This window comes from Euleptes europaea, chromosome 18 (assembly GCF_029931775.1).
Source record: "Euleptes europaea isolate rEulEur1 chromosome 18, rEulEur1.hap1, whole genome shotgun sequence".
In the NCBI taxonomy this organism is placed as follows: Eukaryota; Metazoa; Chordata; class Lepidosauria; order Squamata; family Sphaerodactylidae; genus Euleptes; species Euleptes europaea.
The window spans coordinates 39,329,062-39,345,207 of record NC_079329.1 but is presented as its reverse complement, the minus strand read 5'-3'; positions in this window follow the sequence as shown (position 1 = coordinate 39,345,207).

The following is a 16,146-nucleotide window of genomic DNA, read 5'->3' as shown; positions in this document are numbered from 1 at the left end:
CTGAACATGAGTCAGCAGTGTGATGCGGTAGCTAAAAAGGCAAATGCGGTCTTCGGCTGCATCAACAGAAGTATAGGGTCCAGATCACGGGAAGTGATGGTATTGCTTTACTCCGCCCTGTTTAGACCTCAACTAGAGTACTGTGTTCAGTTTGGGGCACCACAATTTAAGAAAGGTGTAGACAAGCTGGAACGTGTCCAGAGGAGGGCAACAAAGATGGTGAGGGGTCTGGAGACCAAGTCCTATGAGGAAAGGTTGAAGGAGCTGGGTATGTTAAGCTTGAAGAGGAGAAGACTGAGAGGGGATATGATAACCATGTTCAAGTACTTAAAGGGCTGTCATATTGAGGATGATGCCGAGTTGTTTTCTGTTGCCCAAGAAGGTCGGACCAGAACCAATGGGTTGAAGTTAAAATAAAAGAGTTTCCGTCTAGACATTAGGAAGAATTTTCTAACAGTTAGAGCGGTTCCTCAGTGGAACAGGCTTCCTCAGGAGGTGGTAAGCTCTCCTTCCCTGGAGGTTTTTAAGAAGAGGTTAGATGGCCATCTGTCAGCAATGATGATTCTGTGACCTTAGGCAGATGATGAGAGGGAGGGCATCTTGGCCATCTTCTGGTCACTAGGGGTGTAGCGGGGGGAGGTAGTTGTGAATTTCCTGCATTGTGCAGGGGTTGGACTTGATGACCCTGGTGGTCCCTTCCAACTGTATGATTCTATGATTCTATGAAATAAACGGGTTTTAACCCTATTCAAGTCATGTTGCCTTTCGACGTCTAATATTCTCTGTTTTACCAGAGACTTAGCCTGGAGGTAATCCATCAAGACAAGGAATTCTTCTGAAAGACCACAAAAGCCCATTTTATTTCTGAGCAATCTCAGCCAAGGAGGGATTAAATTATCCTGCAAAATTAACTGTGCAATACCTTTCCAGGAAAGGACCAGTTTCAGCCAGTAAAAGACTACAGCAATCCATACCCTAGCCTCTACCATCACCATTCCTACCCCTAGGCGGATAGCAGCACGAGAAACAATTCGTGGCACTTGCAATATAGTTTTTGAAATTTTGATTGAGTTCTTTCTAAGAGGATCTTATTGGGCGAGATACTGAAAGGCGTCCCATATACTAGTTGAGCTAAAGATTTCCCCTTGATTAACAGCCACTAACACATTTTGTCCTCCTTTAGACCAATAAAAATGTCCGTATAGCACCAACACTCTTTTGTGCATTCGCTATGACATATTCTAAATGCGAATCTCTTCTTCTGGAAGCCTGAAAAATCATCCCCAAATATTTACACCAGTGGACGTGGTCAATACTAATCTTATTCAAGTACCAAGAGTAGGTTTTAGGTCTTTTTGCAAAGACCATTATTTTAGTCTTGTCGAATTGAATTGAATTTTTATTTGTGGTCAAAGACCAATAAATACACACTATATGTAACAATCTTACAGCATTTCAAATCAAATAAGATAGGATATCAAAACTTATCAAAATTAAAATCAGGTTACCGCATAGTCATTTGACAATTACCTCTTTCCTATAAACAAAACAACCATCAGGTTTCTCCACTTTTGAAATCCCGTAGTTTAAGCTCAACTTTATCTGCATCTTTGCTTTTTAATTTACTAAGTAGTTTAATCTTCGCAACGCAAAATTTGGCAACCTGCCTTGTGGTCGATGTGAAACCAAATCATTAATATAAAAATTAAATAGCAAGGGCGCCAATATACAGCCCTGTTTAACGCCCTTATATGTTCTAATGGGATCTGTAAGATGCCCTTGAGGATTGCATCCTATCCGGATGTAAGGATTTTCATACTAGGCTCGTATTAAAAATATCAAGCATCTATCTATAGCTGAAGCCATAGGTTTTCCCCAAAAGATTGTTGTAGACATTGACTCAAAAGCTGATATAAGATCAATAGAAGCTGCGTATAGAGACCCAGTAGATTCAGAGGAATATTATGCATTGATCCAGGGTTGAACAGCCCTCTCTAAATCCTGCTAGTTCCTCGGCCAAAACCCTGCGTTTGCTCCGGCACCGGCTCCAAAGGACCTTTGCCTTCCCCCCACTTCAGGAAGGGGCTGCCCAAAGGGTTGAGGGATAAGGAGACAAGCAACACTCCCTCATCCAGAAAGTGGATCCAATCTGCTGTTTGACCTCAACACTCTTAAATTAGGTACTGCTAATCTACCTGCAGAAAAATATTCTCTGGCCAAATGTCAGGATTTCTTTAAAAATGTAAAATATTGTTGTTTTCATTAGTTGCCAGAACCGGGGGGCATTTCCACACTAGTTATTCACCCTGGATTCAATGCTGCTGGTAAGCAGGGTTTTCTCCCGCCTCCTCACAGCCTCAGGGTCCAATCGTGCACCCTCCCAGGGTTTTCCTGGCTTTCCTCTGGTCTTTCTCAAATCTGCCTGTAGTATCGTGAACGCAGGGTGCGTCGGCTTTGCTCAACTTAAGAAGAGTTTTATTAAGTTCTCTGGCTGTAAGAACATAAGAAAAGCTCTGCTGGATCAGGCCAAGGCCCATCAAGTCCAGCAGTCTGTTCACACAGGGGCCGACCAGGTGCCTCTAGGAAGCCCCCAACAAGACGACCGCAGCAGCACCATCCTGCCTGTGTCCCACAGCACCTAATATATTAGGCGTGCTCCTCTGATCCTGGAGAGAATAGGTATGCATCATGACTAGTATCCATTTTGGCTAGTAGCCACGGATAGCCCTCTCCTCCATGAACATGTCCACTCCCCTCTTAAAGCCTTCCAAGTTGGCAGCCATCACCACCTCCTGGGGCAGGGAGTGCCACAGTTTAACTATCTGTTGTGTGGGGAAATACTTCCTTTTATCAGTTTTGAATCTCTCACCCTCCAGCATCAGCCGGTGACCCCACGTTCTAGTATTATGGGAGAGGGAGAAAAGCTTCTCCCTGCCCACTCTCTCCAAACCATGCATAATTTTATAGACCTCTTATCATGTCTCCCCTTTCCAGGCTATACAGCCCTAAGCGTTTCAACTGCTCCTCACAGGGCCGTTGCTCCAGCCCCCCCGATCATTTCGGTGGCTCTTTTCTACACCTCCTTCTCTGCAGTATCCTTTTTCTTTTTTTAGGTGTGGTGACCAGAACTGTACACAGTATTCCAGGTGTGGTCTCACCATAGATTCGTACAAGGGCAGTGTGATAGCAGCAGCTTTATTCTCTGCTCCTCGTCTAATTATGGCCAGCATGGAATTTGCCTTTTCCGCAGCGGCCGCACACTGGGCTGGCATCTCTGTCGAGTGACCCACGACCACCCTGCTCTCTCTTTGCACTTGTCTCTCTTTCTGGCTTGGCCTTCTCCCAGCCACCCCACCCTCCAGCAACGCCCTTTGGTAAGAAGCTTTGGACCGGGAGGACGAGCGGGTGAGGAAGAAAACCTGCAGCCCCTCGCTTTTACCTGCAACACCGGCAAGAGAAGCAGCCACCCATGCTTTCTAGCTCTGCTGTGCTTTGACCACACTCTCTAGCTCTGCTATGGCTCGACCACCGTGTCTGCCCGCGCAGGCTCTAGGCTTGGAATCCTGGCCAGTCTGCAGGGAGCAGTTAGTGTTTAAATGGAAACTCAGAGCCCAGGATTCCACCGCTGGCTGTGAGGTCACAGCTGCTTCCCGCACAGGCATGGAGGCAACCCTTGGCAATGCCACCCAAAGGGTCACTGAAGCGCCAGGCAGATGTGTACATTCTCCCCCCGCCCTGCCCCATCCCAGTCCCAGTCCTGCCATCCCCCAGCACCACCAAGGATATCCCAAGGCATTTGGCTTTGTTTGTTTGTTATTTCGACTTTCCACCCCGCTCTCCCCAGCCAAGGCCCCGTCCTCCCTCTGAGGAGCTCAGGGGTGGGCACTTTGTAAAAAATTTGGTTCAGGAGCCTTCTGGGGAAGAAATTCCTTTCTTTTCCAGTTGGAAAGCTTCGAAGCCTGCCCCGGGATGGAGCCTGCCCCAGTCCCCCACCCAAACGCTCACTCAGAGACCTGGCTCTCAGCAAGGACAAGACAGGCTGCCTCTCTGCATTTGCTGGGCCTGGCAGCCATCACTCATCTCTTGACACCTGGGGAGAGGCTGTCAGAGGGATACAAAGAGGGAAAGCTGAAGACATGGGGGGGGGGTGTCAGGCCTGCCTGCTCTCTGTGTCTAGAGATGGTTTCGTTTTCTCACAGACTCCCGTTCAAGGACTGTTTCTCTAACGATTGCCTTCCTGTTCCCTTTGAAGCTAGCGGGTGCCCGTGGGAGCCTTGGTGTGTCTAAGCTGTTTGATATTATCTCATGAAACTGTAGTGCTCTTGTTTTTGTAGTGTTCTCATATAATCAAGTGCATGCCATTTCCCCCTCATTGCTGTCTTTCGATTCCTAAGCTCTGCTGATCTATGTTACCAATAAACCAACTCTTTTGGGACTACTAGTCTCCTGGTGTGGCTATTGGGAACCCTATGGAACAAGTGCTTACAGGGGGTTATATGATGGCAGGTGGGATGATAGGTGGGAAAGAAAGAAGGAAGCAGGAAAAGGGCAGAGGCCAGGTCCCTCTTTGCCACTGGCGCGAGGTTTTGGGGTGGAGCCTGAGGAGGGTGGGGTTTGGGGAGGGGAGGGACTCCAATGCCATAGAGTCCACTTGCCAAAGTGGCCATTTTCTCCAGGTGAACTGCTCTGTATCGGCTAGAGATACAGCCAATGGCATTGAAGTCTCTCCCCTCCCCAAACCCCGCCCTCCTCAGGCTCTGCCCCAAAAACCTCCTGGCAGTGGCGAAGAGGAACCTGGCAATCCTAAATGCTTTTGCTGGGGGGGGGCGGTTGGGGGGCCACGTTGTGGCTGGAGGTGAAGGTGCTCCCATATATCTGGTATATGCTGTAGGGCGGATAGACAAAGCGGTCCATAGCCTGGGAGGCTAGTTGGGTTCCCGCCCAAGTCTTTCAACTCCCCTTCCATCCTCTATTACCTTGAAAACCTCAGGGGAGGTGGAAGGGCGACACACATGTGGAAGAAAAAAAGGGAATAAAACCCAACCTTAAAACAAAAAACAAAAGCTGGGTACCCGAGGTTGGGTGAAAAGAAAATGTATGTAAGTCTATGTATAAATACTGAAAGTATAATTTATTAGAAGCGCTATGCAAAATTTAAAATTCTTAAAAAGCATTAAAATAGCACAATGGCATATCATGAGGTTGATATCTGTAACCACAAACCAAACGCATTTCGGCCTATAGGGCCTTCATCAGTGGTTAATTAAAACTGATGTGGTCCCCTAATTATCGTAGAGTCCAATCAGACAATGAGGGAAAGTGAAGTGCCCATAATAAAGGTATTTTTCCTGTGGCACTATAGACTGCCCCTGTGTACATAATCAGGTGCAGGAATCCTCCATTTTAGACAGAACACCCGTATAGATAAACGCGTGTCAAGAATCACCCCCCTTCCTCCCTTCTCTTGCTTTCTATTGAACACAGTCTGCATAAAAGCACATACACTAACATTCCTCAAAGTTGCAAACATCCCAAACAGTGCTGGATTTCCTGTGCTTCGTTAGCTTGTTATCTTGGTAACGGGAACTTCATGTTCGGCTAAAGAACTGGCTTAATGCAGAATTGTTTGTTAAGGATGACACTTCGGGAAAAACAGAAAAGTATCCTTATTGTTAGAAGTCTTGAGCAATTCTAAACAGCAATGTGATTCTTTCTGCAGTCTGACTCTTTGCTTTTGGGCTGGAGAGATTTGATCCCAGCATGTACTGTTTAAACTTAGTACCATTAAATAGTAAGCTGTTAAAATAATTCCTGATCTCCAGTGCGTTATCCTTTGATCAGACATACCTGGGATAACATTTTCTAGGCACAACATATGGTGACCCCGACGTAATAGGTAAGTCGATTTTACCTGTCTCAAAACAAGTTTGGGGAAGGGAACAATCCGCCTTTAGGATTTTCCCTGGCTTTCATAGCCTTCCTGGAGTAAAACTCTTGGAGGATTTCTGATTCTCACGGCCAACCGGACCATTTTAGTCAAGGAGAACTCAGCTTTTCCTCAGGGATGGCAGATCCAGTGAAGGCTTCCTGAACGCCAGCACCCTCAATCTGGAGATCAGCACGACAGAGGGGGAAACTGATTTTGTTAGTATATTGTGAAAAGAAAAAATATTGGGACACGCATATATCTTTATTCTTTGAGTGCTTGAGGCGGCTGTGTGATCTTTTATGCGTACTTCCATTTAGGAGGCGTTGACTGAGGTTTTGGTTGAGATTCTGGGTATTCCGCGAGGAAGCCAGCCTACCTGCCTACTGAGTGTGGTTAACTCCCTGTTCTACAGTCTGACCAAAGAGACCCCTTACTCTGCGGTCATCCCTTTTCCCTGTGTTTCCTGTCTGTGTGACTGAATGAGCCGACCTGCATAGTGACAGCTAGGTTTCCACTGTTCTAGGGCAGGAAGAGGGGTTATAAGAGACAGATACGTTTGGGCCCCAGGTCTGCAGCATCTTGCCACAGTCGAAAAACCAAGAAAATCTCCTGTTCCAGCATGGGTCATGCGTTAAGTGTAGAACGCTGCTCCATGACATGTATTGTGAAAAAATGGAAGAAATTGAGTAGTGCACAAATCAAAAAAGCAGTTTGTTTTCTTTTGCCAGGTAGCCTGGCCTCAGTTTGAGTTTGATGGAGAGACTAGATGGCCCCTGGAGGGTTCACTTGATTACTCTCTTCTCACACTCACAGACCATTTTTTTAAAATTATTTTTCATATTATTAAAAACAAAACATTTCATCAACTTCTACATTTTGTTAATAAAGAGAGTAAAAAGAATTTAACATTGTTGTTGAAAAAAATATCTTTGTCATTAAGTAAAAAATAAAGGTAAAAATAAAAATAAAAAGGACTTCCCCTTCATCTTCCTCGATCATGTTATAAACTTGTTTGCTCTTTTGTATTGAAAATTCTAATATCTTTAGAGAAAGGATTAGATCAATAAGTAATTTTAATAATTCTTTAGTTAAAATTTAGTTCACAGTAAACCTTCCGTACCTCCCATTCACCCCATTCACCCATGAATTGCATATTGTCTTTTTGGTTTATCATTGCCATGAGATTGGCCTTTTCCACCTTTTCTGACGTTTTTTTATCTGGTCTCTTTTGTCTGGATTTCAAAGACAAGTTTTCTTGTTCCTCTTCTTGTTCCTGCTTCTGTTCTGAAGGGAGGTCAACTAGGTCTTTTTCATATCTTCCCAAAAACTTCCCAATATCTTGCAGTGAGATGACAGTGAATCTGGCCTCTTTGTAGGTAAAAGTAAGTCCCTGTGGTAATATCCAACGATATCTTATTTCATTTTTCTTCAGCGTCATAGTGAGTTCTTTGTACATTAATAATGAGTTCTTTGTACATTCTTTGTACATTAATTTGTACATTTGTACATTAATTCTTTGATCTTTGTACAATAATGTACAATAATGTTCTTTGTACATTAATAATAATGAGTTCTTTGTACATTAATAATACTTAAAGATATCCCTCGACATTTGATGATGATCAAATGTCGAGGGATATCTTTAAGTATTATTAATGGGTTTCCTTTCACAGACAAGGGGTTGTTGTAATGGGCTTGCATGATGGTATCTTTCATCCTAATGTCATGGCAGGAAATCATAATATCTCTGGCCTTTGATTTTTCCAATCTGGATGGTAATGGGATTCTATAAATTCAATTTATTGCATAATTTAAGTCTTGTTCATTTATTTGAAACAGATCAGCCAGTATTTTTATCAAAGTTTCTCTGGTGTCACCTAGTTTCTCAGGTAGATTGCGTAGACAAATGTTGGATTCTCTCATTTTCATCTCCATCATAGCTAGTTGGTCCTTCACAATCTCTTCTTGGGAATGTGTTGCAGCAATCTATCTTGGATTTCCATTCTTTTCTTTGCTTCTTTCTGTTCCTCAGCTGTCTTTTTGATCACTAAGTCCATTGTTTTCATTTCTGCTTTCATTGTAGTAACTTGTGTCTTCATGTTTTTGATCTCGTTTGTCACAATGTTCAGTTTTTGATTGATAGATTGACTTAAGGTGGTCAGCTGAATCATTTGCTGTGGCATTTGTTCTTGTTGTTTAGACATTTGATCATATTGTTTAGTAAACATATCAGCTTGTTTATTTAACAGTTCTTGCATCTTCTTTTCTGCCTTATTTATATTTGTTTCTTGAGAAGGCTCTGTGAATTTTAATAATACCAGGAAAGCACTGTAGAGAGATCCAAGCTTTTTGCGAAATCCAGGCAGTTACTTTAAAAGGATTATTTTTAGATGGATTGGCAGGTCCCAAATTTTATATATTTTGGCAGATCCCAAAAGCAGTAGTTTTATAATATAGGTGGTTTAATTTCGTCTGATTTATATACTCGCCAATCTAAGTAACTTTAAAATCTTTCAGATACTGCAAGAATGGGATTTTAATTTTATAGTACCATCAAGTTTTATGGACGCTCTAGGTCGGCACTAAGGCAGGAAACAGGAAATATTCAGGAAGTTGAAGGGTCGTGGACCTTCGCCTCCTCTTGCTGATCGAAAGCTGTAGGAAGTGTTTAGCCGGTGCACAAGGGAGACACACTTCCGGTCCTACGATCTCGTGGTGCCTTTCTTCCCCGTTCTTGATGGTAACAGATTCATGTTAAGATGGTATCAGCAAGTTTCTGTTCTAGTTGTCTTCCGGATCTCCAAGACAGGTCACTTCAGTTAAAACATGGCTGGAGGACCCGCTTAAGCCCAAAAGATGGCCGAAACTGGAAGGAGGGATTTCCTTTCCTTCCCTCTCCTTTCTACAACACAATCAGAATTGGTAAGTTGTAACGTCTTTCAAAAATCCCATTTGTTATGTCTGCCCACCGATCCAATTGATAAGGTCCCTGCCGGTTTATCTGATGACTATTTTAAGTATAAAGTCATTATTAAAGTGGGCGGAGAGGCGCAGATTGCCTAGGTATTTTTGTCTTCTTTCAAAACTTCAAGATCAAGGTAGATAACAAAAGAGTATTTGTAACTCACTCAGATTTTAGAAGATGAGGTTTTCTTCTTTTTAATATGGTTCTTTATATGGTGATAAATAGAGGAGATCCAAGCCTGGTGCCTAAGAAACGTTGGTGGCAATGTGGTCCCCTCGATGCCCGCGGGACAGCATCCAGACCTCCGGGAGACTTAAAAAGCTCTCTCGGAAGGTATGGGAGTCAACAGCGCTCTTCTGGGCTGCAGGGGTATTCCTGCTCCCCGTTCCACTATTTAGGAACCGGGTTGGAGTGCATTGTTGCACCCCAAATCCAAACGTTTCTTGGATTCCCCCGGGAGAACCCGAGGGACATGGCTCTGGGATCAGCTTCTCTACCGGAAGTCACTCATTTAAGATCAGGACAGGGAAATACAGTGAAAAACATTAGGTTTCTTTGTTTTGGGAACTCCGGGGACAGCCCCATCTTGCAGCCAAGTGTGGTCTCGTCATTCCCTCTAAGGGAAATGGACTTCACACTGTTGCTTTGTGTCAAATCCCAAAGATTTTGCCGCCCTGCATCGATCCCCAGCTGTGCGCACTCCAGCCCAGCGCACCTCCAACTCCAACAAGCCCCCGCTGCTTCTGGGTTAAACTCCACTCCACAGCCCAGCGCTTCCCAGCTCAGTGCACCTGTGCCTTCTGCAGCCGGCTTGCACCAACCCATTCAGCAACCTCCCTCTCTCCCGGCTCCTACTCCTGCTGTCGACCAGGAGAAGCCCCCCCCAAAGCACCATCTGTTAGATTCCATCCCTCCATAAAGTGCATCCAGCCCTGCAGCAGCCTATCAGCCCCCGCTCCCTCCCCCTCTTCCAAGCAACTGCTTGAAAAAGAAATCAATCAGCTTGGCTCTCCCTCTGACGGTGCTCCTGCCATGCTTCAAGCCCCCAGTGCCCAAACATTTGAAATCCTGATGCAGACTGGGGAACAGAAAGAGGGGAGAAAGACTACCGCAGCTCTCCAGAGGTACATTGCAGAGAGTGACAGAAACCGGGGTGAAGAAAGTGGGGCCAGCCAAGCCTTGGGGGAAAATCAGTGCGAGGAACAAGGGACGGGAGGTTGGCAACCCAGATGTGGGCTTATGCCCAACTGGAACAAGCCTCGAAAGCAGCCAGTGCCGGGAGAGCTGAAGACAACTTTCCCAGCATCAAAGCCAGATCTTTGTTGTTTTCTCGGAGGGTCCAGCCAGACAGAGGGTCTTGATAGCTGCCTTCCGTCCACCGATCCTGAGGTGTGGGGCACAGGTGATCCTGGCTTTGCCGAGTATGCAGCCCCTCATCTAGTTGAGCTGTTTCCAGATGCACAGGCACACCAAGGACCTCAAATGCTCATTAACCCCTTCCTGGATGCAGGCTTCCTCATTTTCATTATAGGCTGCCAGTTTGCAGAGGGGGGAGGTCTGCTACCATCTATGCTTTCCTTGCCCCCTGGTGTAAACTTGGTTTTCTTGACTCGGGAGAAGAAACCTCTGCTTGAGGACCTGATGGATGACCTCTGGTTACAATCCCTTTTTGTGTCAGAACTCTGCTTGCCACTTGCCCTGACCCTATGCAGCAGCCAGGTTGCATTAGAAAAAGGGGGGAAACATCCTGGGGAGGCTTAGCAAGTTAATGAGGCTTGGCAAGAACTTTGCAGACAATGCCACCTCACAGCAGCAAGAAACATCTTTTGGTTTTTCTTTTCTTTCTTCGTGGATCTGTTCTCCTGATGGGCTGAAGCAAGCAATGGAGATTTTTAAGGGTTTGAGAAAAGTAACAATGGGTGCTTATTTGGCTCTGAGGTCTTACTCAGTCTGTTAGTAGCTTTCTTGGGCAAAAAAAAATGGTCACTGCTTTCTGTGTGTCAAATAAAAGTAAGGGGGGGAAGCCCCTCTATGTCAACAGGGGGAAAATCTTGCTCTTTACATGCACAAACTGCATTAAGTGACTTTTGAGATTTTCAGGTTTTATGTCAATGGGAAAATCTTGCTCTTTACATGCACAGACTGAATTAATTAGCTTTTGAGTTTTTTCAGGTTTTACTTTCAGCCACCTTTTGCCTTTGGACAGAACTTTTGTGTGGCTCTAGAACTCTTGCTGTGGACATTGCCTTTCTCCTTTTCAGCTACACTCTGCAGACATTAAGTGCACTCTATCTTTCCAGGTCACCATGGAGTCACATGCCTCTGGAACTCTGTGTATGCTCTTTATATTTTTGTCTCTTACAGCCTGGCCTTTCTCCAGATTTCAACAAACTCTATTTTTTCCAGATTTCAACGCACACTATTTTTCCTGATGCCAAATGACTTTATGCTCAGCAAATGACTACATTCTATTATATGTTAACATTGTTTGCCTTATCCTTTTTTCCTTTGGCTCAGAATCTGGGCTCCCCTACTGGGAGTCATTTGGGGGGTCTCATGCCCCCTGCCTGAGACCGTGGTTTTGTTTCCCCTGCCCTGCAATGGAAAGGGGGGGCAGCAGCGGTTTCCTCTTTGTGTCTCAGGCTCATTCATGTTTACAGCTCCTCTGGAAAGACTGGTGACATTTCACCGTCCTGGATAGCTCCTGATGGGTTTTTCTGGTTCTGGTTCTGTGGCAGTCATGCCTACTCTAGACTGCCCAAGCGGTGGTCTGGGTCTTGCGTTTTTGAGGGTCGTTCACCCTGAGTTCTTTTTGCTGCCCACATCCTTGGGTGATTCTCTGGGTGTTCCCTTTTATGATGATCTCAAGTGTTCTAGGAGGTCTGGAGGTCTGCTGATATAGGGGGCACTCAGTGGGGATGCATGGCCAGCTCAGGGTATCATTGAGTACTATGATTCTGCTTCATGATCTCATGGTCAAATGTATGGTTATTGTACACCTATATACATTTACTTGATTGCATTATTAGACTTCAAGTTGTTTTAGAAATCATAACCAATCAATCTGCTTCTGCACTTGAACTGTTAGATGAGCAGCAAAAATGCAAATGTGCTGCAATATATCAAAATAGGTTAACATTGAACTATTTGTTGGCAGAAACTGATGGTGTCTGTGGGAAATTCAATTTCTCAAATTGTTGATTACAGATTGATGTTTATTTGAAATTGACAAAGTGCTTCTGGTTTTTAGGGATGCTTGTTTGGAAAAAGTGGTGGAGGACGTTTTATTCTAGGATGTACAATTGCTGGATTGTTGTATCTGCCATGTATTATACCATGTCTTGTAAGGTTTATACGCTCTTCCATTAATGTTTCTTATTTAATTGCATCTCTGCTTCTTCAAACTGTCCCTCCTGAGTTTGTCCACCTCTTGGACTCTTAAATAAAGCAGTTTTAGGAATCTCCCGGAATCTCCCGGAATCTCCTGAAATCACCCTGAAATTGACAGGAATGTCAATTTACATGAAAAGGGGGGTATGAAGTGCCCACGATAAAGGTATTTTACCTGTGGCACTACTAACTGCCTGTGTACATGAGCAGGTGCAGAAAATCCCTCTTTTAGACGTGACGCCATGTAAAATGTGTGTCAAGAATCTCCCCCCCCCTGTCTTCTCTTGCATTCAATTCATTCAGCAGTCTGCATAAGCACAACATCACACAATGTTGCAACTTTGGGAACACAGCCTTTTTCTCTGTACAGCTAGCTCATTGTCTGGGCGGGGGAAAGGAATAATCATGTCTCAGCTAAAAGAACTAGTTTAATGCAGCATTGTTAAGAAATGACAGCTTATGGTGTGATTCTGAAAAGTATCTTGTTGAAAATGTATAAAGCTTACTGCTTGTAGAATAGAAAGTTGATTTGATTTTCATTTATTCTTGCAGTCTGAATTTTTTTGCTTGTGGCTGGGGCAACTTGAACCCAGTCTGTATTGCTAAACTGGTATACCATTAAATAGTCAGCTGTTTAAACTACTTGCTGATCTCCAGTGCGCTATTCTTGATCAGACATATCTGGATAGCGTTTTTCCAGGCCTAACACTTACTTTCATTAATATTGGGTACAAGTTGCACCGTAAGCGACTAGAAGTTAAAGCAAGGCCACTCTCCACTTGAAAGTATAAATGCTAGCAATGAATCAGCCACAGAACACACAGCTCCTGTGTAAGGCCGAAAGCAGAAGAAAAACACGGTAGGCCACATATTAAGGAAACTGGAGTTTAATATCAGATGCTGTATTACGTGTTCAATACAAGCCGAACTGAGTGGCTGAAGGGAATGAAGTCCCACCAATAGGTTGTGGAAGGGCACCTTCCTCCAGATGTAAGAGCCGTTTCATGGACGTACACTTGAGTGGGAGTTGCATATGCTTCGTTTCATCTATTCAAGGCTGCAATATCTCCTGTATTCCACTGGGAGGGCATCATAAACAGAACTAGCACACCCTAAAACACACCTCTGACTCTCCAGCCATTGTCCTGAGCATGCAGCTGGATGAAGACTTCTGCAGTACTCAAAACCGTTGCTCACTATTTTGGGAATTTTTAGTTGCTCCTAAGCAGCTGTTTTTCATTTCTTCTGCATTAGGTTTTTTCCCCTTGTGGACTAGCAGAGCCATGCGCAGTCTATCCACCTCTGCTGTCACTGGAACTATGTCTGGCCACAAACAAGCCTGACAAAAATTCAACTGGTTTGTGCAAAGTGAGGACTTCTCATTTGTATCTTTTGGGGGGTCTCTTTGGGCACACAGAAAAGTCCCTAAAAAGAAACGCTTCACACAATCCTTTTTGGGCTAAGGACCCCAGCCCCAGGGGAATCAGCAAGCCCTGGCTGTGTGAGAAGTCTGCCAAAGCAGTTGCCTGAATCAGTGCTTCTCAGACTGTGGGGCAGGACCGCAAGGTAGGTTGTGGCTCTCCCACAGATGGGCTGTGAGACCAGGAGGGAGGAGGAAGAACAGGGCGAGCTGGGAGGAGGCGACTTTGGGAGCTTCAGTGCCAGTTGGGGTGAGCCTCTCCACAATGTGTAGAATGATGCTCAGGAAATGCTGTCCATTCACACACGTCCACTTGTTTTCTCTCTCTTTTTAAACCATTTATTGTGAAGGTTGAAAATGTTGAAATTATTGCAACATAAAATATGAAATGATTGGAAAGAGAAATGGCGAATGTTATGGATGGATCACAAATCAGTCGATCAAAGGCAGCTAATAGCAAGCAGTTTTATTCAGGATACATGACTGCAGTTCATGGAGAGAAAGCACAGGGTGCTGTCTCTGAAGTCTGTGATGAAGCACAGCAATATTTATACTCCCGTTGCATCACTCTCTCCCCCCCCCTTTAGCCAATGACAGGCCTCGCGAAGGGGTTCCATTCTACCTATCACGACGCTTATACAGTTTTTCTGCCTGGATACAGGATGGCTCCATTTCACTTACATGTAAACTTCACAACTTAAAATAACATTACAGCCAATACACATAACTTTCTATGTAATTTCAAAATGTCATTTCTTCCATATCAATCCCCCATTTCTTTTATTTATACCAGTTTTGAAATTACACTTTACTTCCCTTCACACAAATCTAACCATATTATCCTATTTTCATTAAACAACTAATGCTGCTGAGTGTCTACACTCCTTTCCCAGGGTTTCTTACCTCTTTTCATTTTCAAAGGAATCAGTGGTATATCCGAGTAAGGGGTTGTGGGGATTGATACACTTAACACACCACTGGTTATGCCAAAAGATAGGGCTATTTTCACTTCCCAGGGGATGTTCCTCTGAGACTGTCAGAGACCCTTGATAATGTCTCCAAATTCGAACTATTGGATCTAGCAACCTTTTCTGAAAATAATATTTAACTTCATTCATATGATACTTGAAAGGATCCCCATAAATAAAAGCTCTCTTTCCCCAAAGGCTATTTTCATCTATTTGATATTTCCAGATCTGCCCATGGTAAAAGTAACTCAAGGGACCCTCCCACTTTAACTGGGCCCCATAGGGGTGTTGCAAAGGATCTTCGAACTGGGCTGCAAACTTTTGATATATTACCCTCCCATCCCAGGCAGTGTCCTTTTGAATATGGCTTCTGAAACCTGTTGATGATAACCAATAAAACTGCTTTCGTGGATTTGCCGTCTGCTAGAATCTGTTTATGGTTTGCCACAGGGCTAGAGCTTACAAATGAAAAATGCTTCTCATTGTTTCCAACAGCACTCCTTGGTGATGTTTAGGATAAAATCAGGGAGTTCCTTGCTTCTTTTAATTTTATTTTCATGATTAACTGTTCTAAGGCACTATTTCATCAATTTCATTATTTAATGGGTCCTGCCTTAAGCAACTGTTTATTTGAAACAAATAAATGTAACTGTATCGTGCCCCAGGTAAACTAATGGTGTCATCTGTGGGGTGCAACTAGTTGATGGTTTTTCGTCACTCTGGTCTATGCATTTCACTTGTTGCCCCAACAGAAAGCATAGGGGATTTGTGATTGTGGTGAGAATTTTTTTATTGAACATTAGTTTGTATTAAATATTAGTTTGGGTTAAGAAAAACCAATTTTATTAATCTGTAGTTTATTAATCTATAACTTAGAAGCCATATGAAGACCTGACTTTTAGCTGACCTCAGCTCCAATTAGGATCTTGACTCTAAAAGGTCATAGGAAATTGCATTACTTAGAGTTAATCACCCGCAATACATCGGATGCCCCAAAATTATGTTTGTGATAGCAAGGCCATTTAAGCAGGCAACAAATTGTCTGCTCACATAGGGGGAGATTGTTTTTGGTACATTGGCTGACGGACAGAACAATCAGTTATCAGACCTGGACACTGAAAGAATTATTATGGAACAAGAGGTCTTCCAAACAACTTATAGCCATGATTTGTGAAAACTCATATCCTGACGAATTTGGCAGGAGGGGGCCATTTGAGACCCTTTCTCATGGTTCAACCTATAAAAGGCTAGTCCAGTTGCCCAGTCCCTCGTCCTTCTAAGAGAGAGACCCATTTCTGTCTCTTCCTTGGAATGACCTCAGAGATCTCTGACTGTTTGTCTGTCAGTGTGTGTGCTGTCATATATATATTCAGTTAAGTATTGCTTTCTCTCTTTGTTTTATATTTCCTTGTAAGTATAATAAAGCTGAATGATTTACTTTATACATTTGGTGTGTGCTGTTTAAGAGTGGCTT